Here is a 7,507-nt window from a genome sequence, read left to right on the forward strand (position 1 = left end):
TATAGCGCTAGGTAGGATAGGTAGTATACTTTCTGGTATGACTGTTAATTATAAGTAGGTAGGGCCGGGCAGGTTGGCACAGTCTCTGGTCGGGTAGGCGCGTTTTTGTGTGACCAACCTGTTTCTGGAAATCTAATTTGAAAAATCGACGGTGAAAGTGGCACGGGTAGAGCATGCTCTCGTCTCTGGTTTTGCCTATCGATTTTTCGAATTTCGCGGTCGCGGTCGCGAGTGGGCTCGAAACGAACGTTATCGCTCGAGCACGCACATGCGAGTGGGCAACGATCACCGCCGTGATCGTTGGTCAGTCCATGTGCACTTCAATCAGCTTGCGCGGTTTATATTTTTATTTTTTTTATTTTTTTTTTTGTTTGCGATTTAGAAGTCTCGAGCTTAGATTTAAGTTTCAGCGGGCATTGCGCCCGAAGAAAGAAGAGGCTATAAGCCGAAGAGGCCCGGCAAACTGCCACTCAAGAGGGCAACTACTAATGGCTCCCCATCCTCTGGGTTATCCAGAGCATGGGAAGTCATTATTGTTACTACTTTGTCACTATGCTCGATTTTAGTATTTGTAGTAGTGGTAGTAGTAGTTTGCTTTTTTGGCCGATGTATATGATATATCGGTCCATTGTCCCATTGGGCAAATCGCGATTTTTCTTATTAGTGTTGCGACAAATTAATTACGGGTTGTATTAGAGTTGCGAAATAACATCGCGGCTTTTCATTAGTGTGGCGAGAAAATGATTATCGCGTTTGCTTTAGAGTTGCGATAAAATGATAATCGCGTTTGTTTTAGAGTTGCGAATTACGATATCGCGATTGTCTTTCGCAATTTTTAGAATTTTTCCTGTTTTCTATTGTTTAAAATTAGATTATAAAAGTGTTAGTTTTCAATTAATTTTATAGTATTGCAAGTAGCAATACCAGAATATTTAAAGTAGCTTTTTTATATAGTAAATAGCAATTTTTATTAAATTCACTATAAGAGTTAGCGTTGCGATATTGTTCCATCGCGAGTTCTGCTAATTTTTCCTGTTAGCGTTGCGATAATGAATGATCGCGTTTTGTTGAGTAGAGTTGCGTTCACAAACTACCCCAACCCTCCGACTGCAATTGTCGGACACTGTTCCTGGATCACACGTACAGCTGCAAGAGCTGTGCAAGTGTGATCGTTCATCAGCAACCTCTTAAATGGTTGCACTTCGATCTCTCGCTATTAGTGTTGCGTATTGCTTAAATACGAGTGCGTAGATTTATACTTATTAGCGTTGCGTATCAAATATCGGGAATTTTCAGACTTTTCTTTTTTTTTTTTAATGGTAGATTAATTGATATTGCAGATATAACAAAGCACTCATCGCGTTTGATTTTGAGAATTTTCTGCTTCATAAATATTAGTAGTAAAGTAGCGTTGCGAAACAAGAATATTCAGTTCCACTCTCGGCGTGTTGATCGGGTTTACCAATAGAGTGGAAGACGATTGAATTTTAGTAGCCCTTCTGGCTACTGCTTTGTTTCTTTTTCAGCGCCCCTTATTAATGCGCCCCTTATTACTACGTTTATTACTGAAAATACTGCTATAAGACATATTTTTAAAAGTTAAAAGTTAAAAGACAAAGCAGGTGATTTTATAATAATCGGGGTTTCTCTCATCTTAGTTATTCCAAATGAACTTTTCAATTTTTAATTCAGCTTAAATTCAATTACTTAAAATTCTTGTTTTCAACGTAATCCTAGTTTCGATTAAAAAGATACAAATGATCCTCTATATTTGCTAAAATTAAATCAATAGTAATTTGATCTATAATTGACCATTATTGGTAGTTTATTTTTCATTTTTTAAATTGTTCTCGTTTTAAAGATGCCTGTTTCCTTCATATAGAAACCAGAAAATGAGTTTGTTCCAGATTTATCAATATACAGAAATTACATTTCAGTTACATATACGAACATTTTATAGCATATTAAATATGTATACTAGATACTCAAATGATATTTCTTTCATTGTCTGATTGTTCAGGCACCTTCCCGTTTCCCCATTTTTAAAAGAAGCATATTGCGATCACTTTGGAGTATATAACTTCTCGATATCTTCATAAGTTTAGTACAACGAGTCGTATGTCTCTTTTGCAAGATTCTAAATTGTATATGCAGTGTCAATAGTTTCATTTCTCTTCTTTCGTTCCAAGTTAGACAAATGTATCTTTGATACCGAATGTTGCCAGTACCGTTGCGAATTATTGTACAATGTTTGTACCGATCGATGTAATCGTTTTCGCAAATTAATCAGTTGATTAATTCTTGGAAAACCACTACATCGATAAGTAAAAACATTGCACAATAATTCGATACCAAGCTAAGAACCACGCTAATACAGTCCAGTTTGGATTACGAAAAGCCACGAAGAGAATTTTGGATAATCTAAACTGGACTGCAACGTGGGACGCCGTTGGACACCGTTGGACACCGTTGGACACCGTTGGACACCGTTGGACACCGTTGAACACCGTTGGACATCGTTGGACACCGTGGGACAACGTTGGACACCGTGGGACAACGTTGGACACCGTGGGACACCGTGGGATATCGTAGGATGCGTACGTTTTAGTCTTAATTAATTGTAAGGTAGATACCTATGTTAAGTGCATTGTAAGCTCATTCTGTACAAAGATACTTATCTATCTTGGAGCGAAAAATAAAGATTTCGTCTCTCTTGATCCCCTCGCTTACCACACTGAAAAAATTGTTCCCGCGATATATCGGTTCGCGGTCGCTCAGTTCTTTCAAACCGTAGCGTGACGTACTCGTTCGCGCGTATTCCGGGTACGTGCGGGTCAACGTGCACTGGACAAATCTTTGGATTCGTAAGTCGCCCCAAGCACACCTCTGTGGTTAGTAACTGCTCGAAAACTGCCCGTCGTTTGCCTCGAATCACGGGAGTTGTCATCGCACTGGTGATACTTGCGACCGCAATACTGTCCGATTGGTACTTCGGTACTCGGACAGAAACCTGCATTTCACGTCCTCCGTAATCCTGTTTAAGTGAAAAACTCGCGGGCGGGGGGACCCCACTGTTCAGTTGGGGTAATGCCTTCGTAATCCTGTTCAGCGGTCCATCCTCGTGAGTGGACCCCACTGTGCAGTTGAGGCCTCTTGCCTTCGTAATCCTGTTCAGCGGTCCCTCCCCGGGTTCTCACTTGTTTCAGTTGGAGTGTGTTAAATTGCAGGCCTGTTTGCTGGGTCACTAGTATCATCGGTCGGTGCCATCGACCGTGATAAGATCCAGACTACTTGACAGGTATCGAGAGAAGGTCAATGCTTGGGCTTTCCGCTGAACCTTAGAGTTATCTGGTGCACGGGAGTACTTCGCGTAGGTTTGTTAGTTCTTTCGAGAGATCGCGATCTCGTTCGTTTCGGGCGCGCCGCGATTTTTTCCTTTATCATCTGATACATCGGGCATCTTCTTATTTTCCCATTTTTAAGGGAAACTTATTGAAATCACGTTATATAACTTTTCAATATCTTCAATATCTTATAGTGTCGTAAAAGTAGAACGTTAAACAGTTTAGTACAGCGACTCGTATGTCCCTTCTGCAAGACACGAAATGGTATATAGAGTGTCAGTAGCTTCATTTTCTTCTTTTCGTTCCAAGTTAGATAAATGTGTCTTCGATACCGAATGCTGCCAGTAGGCATGCGAATTATTGTATAATATTTGTACTGATCGATGTAATCGTTGTGTGGGAGATAGATGTTGCCTTACGTATGCCTTGTTCTACGTTTGTAAAGATTCATGTAAGCGCTGCGTTGGAGATATGTGTTTCGCAGTTAGACTACGAAGCAACTATTTCTTTACGCAGGCCCATGGTCAAGTAGAGTCAAAACTCCACATTCTGCCAATAGGTTGAATGTCGAGATCGATGTGTAGTTTTTAAATAACCCATGGGCGGGTCTCGTGCGTAGTCACCTCCTCGTGGTGAGACCTGGTAATTGGCATCGTTTTCCAAAAATTAATCAGTCGATTAATCTTAGGAAAACGATACCAAGCCAAGAACTACGCAACAGTCCAGTTTAGATCACCAACAGCCTCTAAAAGAATTTTGGATGATCTAAATTGGACTGCACTATTAATTTATAACATTTAGGCCATTAATTTATAACATTTATGCAATTAATTTAGAACGTCTAAGCCACTAATTCATAACATTTAAGCTATTAATTTTTACATTTAAACCATTTATTCCTAACACTCAAACTATTAATTTATAACACTTAAGCCATTAATTTATAACATTTAAGCTATTAATTTACAACATCTAAGCCACTAATTTACAATATTTAAACTGTTATTTTATGCATTTAAGCAATTAATTTATAACATTTAAGCCATTCATTTATAACATTTAAACTATTAATTTTTAACATTTAAACTATTAATTTATAACATTTAAGCCATTAATTTATAAAATTTAAGCTATTAATTTACAGCATCTAAGCCATTAATTTACAACATTTAAACTGTTATTTTATACATTTAAGCCGTTAATTTATAATATTTAAGGAATTAATTTATAACGTCTAAACTATTAATTTATAACATTTATGCTATTAATTTACAACATCTAAGCCATTAATTTACAACATTTAAAATGTTATTTTATACATTTAAGCCATTAATTTATAACACTCAAACTATTAATTTATAACATTTAAACTACCAATTTCTATCATTTAAGCTATTAATTTATAACGTCTAAGCCATTAATTTATAACATTTAAGCAAATAATTAACAACGATTAAACTGTTAATTTATAACAATTGAAACATTAATTGGCAACATTTAAAACATTAATTTATAAGAATCAAACCATTCCTCGAGGAATCAGTAAGTCTCCCGCTAATAGCCCAATACATCGATAGATTTAACGAAGAAATACCTAACCGCGATTGCAACCAATTAGATCATATTATTTGCAACATAGTTAATAACTGTATCACGTACTGCGATGTAGGCGGTATTGGAGAATAAAAGATATTTTATGTTACAACTATGACGAGTATATTTACTCGTTTAACGTGAGAGGAAATAAAAAGGTATTTTAAACAAGCATTAAATAAGAATTTTAAGTATCGCAGACAGTGAGTAGGTGTCATTCAAGAAAAAAGAACATTTTATTTTTTAATTAGCACGAGTAAATGAACGAATATCGATAATATAATATAACGCATCATATGAATTTTATCTGTCTGATTATTTAATAGCTTAACTTATTTCACAGTAACGTCATCGACTGCCCTTAGGCTCTTTTCCCTTTTTGTTCAAACTAATCGATAGTCGAAAACTAGTATCAAGGAGGTGCGAATTTAGTCTTAGTTTGTAGAAACTATTAAAATGATAAAAATGGATATCGTATTAAATCGTAAAAGATGCCAATTTACGATAAAAATTAAGAAATCGTTCAATTTGATTTTGTTACAATGGAAAAACCGCCTCCTGCTATGTCAAAAAATCGTTACCGTTTGATTAACAAACCGACACCTTGTCAAGTTATATAAGGAACACGGAAGTCGCGCGCGAGCTCTTTTGTGCCTGAAATTCCGGAGAGTGAACATCGAAGAAGAACATAAATATCAGGTAAGTAAGAAAAAATATCAAACAACAACATTGTAACGAGTAATTTATAACGTCTAAACCATTAATTTACAACACTTAAGCTATTAATTTATAACATTCAAGCCATTAATTTATAACATTTAAGGAATTAATTTATAACGTCTAAACTATTAATTTACAACATTTAAACTATTCTTTTCTAACAATTTACTATTAATTTATTAACTAATTCAATGGATTAATTTATTAACATTTAAACTATTAATTTGAAACATATAAACTATTGTAGTATCGTGGTCAGATTGTCTAAGAAATATCGGGTGAACTATAAACAATTTTGCGAGAGAGCCTAAGTGCCGACAGGCCGAAAGGGTCGGGAAACTTCAATGGGCCAAGCGGCCCATCAATGTGTCGTCGGTCCTTCAGTCTAGTGATTACGCGGAAAAAGGCGACGTGATCAGGATCGCGGACGGTTACGGAACACGTACGTGGTGGGGGTATGAGAAGAACAAAGGGATGCTTAAGGAAAAAAGGCAAGTTAATCGGCAGTCGTGAATTGATAGTCGAATTGTGAGGAGGTAGTTAGTTGCGAGTCGAGAGTTGAGCTGAGAGAGTTGAGTCGAGACAGAGTTGCCGAGTTGTCATGAGTTGTAAACTATTAGTTGTGAGTTATTAATTATCAATCTAATTGTCTCAGTTATATCGTATTACTACATTAAGTTCACGTTAAATAACCATCGTTTCCTGTTTAATCCACTGTAAGTAGATCCATCTATCAATAAATTTATCATATAGAATAGAAATCATTGGAAATCCTAATTTCTAATATTTCTGAATAAATAATCCTATACTATTAATTTACAATATTTAAAATATTAATTTATAACATTTAAACTATTAATTTGTAACATTTGGAACATTAATTTATAACATTTAAACTATTAACCCTTTGCGGACGGGGCCACGTATCTTGTCAGGTTCAAAATAATGTTCGTCACCACTATTATTACTATCGAACATGTTCTTTCTGGAACTTTTAGGCATCGTGTATAAGGTATTGTAAAAAATATATAAAAAGCTTTGTGATTCATCTGGTAATGCCATTGAAAGATTGAAATTTGTTCTGACTCGACTATCATCCTGCATCGCAAGTTTACGTTAAACGGAAGATAAGTTTTTTGAAGATCTAAAATCTTCATAACATAATACTGTTTAGTTTATTATACCCATGCCCAAATACGCATAAGATTATCGCTCAGAAAAATAGAAGTACGCCAGCCATTTCTAAATAACTGTCCGGAACTGTGAACAGATTCAGGCAGCTATATGTCGACACGCGTCCGCAACGGTAAAAAGACTTGGGCAGCTATTTGCCGACACTCGTCCGCAAAAGGTAAATTTAATACATTTGGAACAATAATTTATAACTTTTAAACTACCCTTTGTACTCGACCGCCTTTTCGGTTGGTCGTAGCAGCAGCTCGAGACAATTTTGCGCGTATGTGACGAGTGTATTGTAGGTAATATAAAATGATTTTATATAAAAATTAATTTAAAAAGACATTATATTTTAATAATTCATATATATTTACATCTTTGAAAGTATAATTTTTTAATATTTTTTTGTATCTTTTTATTACGATAATTTATAAAACGTCTGCCATGATGCATCCTTGGCTTGTCGGGACAAGTATCGTAATAATAAGTTGTTTCGCGTCTTTCTCCTGCTTTGTTTGGTAAGAACACACATAACAATACTTTTTTGTTCTTGTTAAAATTACATGGAGCTTTCCATTTAACCGAATTTCATCACAATTAGCAGTCGATGTCGAAGCTCGATCTCGTGGTTGTCCAATATCTCCTCTTAACTGGTCTACTAAAGTTTTTGTAAA

This window comes from Bombus flavifrons, chromosome 16, assembly GCF_040668555.2.
Source record: "Bombus flavifrons isolate JBK064 chromosome 16, iyBomFlav1_principal, whole genome shotgun sequence".
In the NCBI taxonomy this organism is placed as follows: Eukaryota; Metazoa; Arthropoda; class Insecta; order Hymenoptera; family Apidae; genus Bombus; species Bombus flavifrons.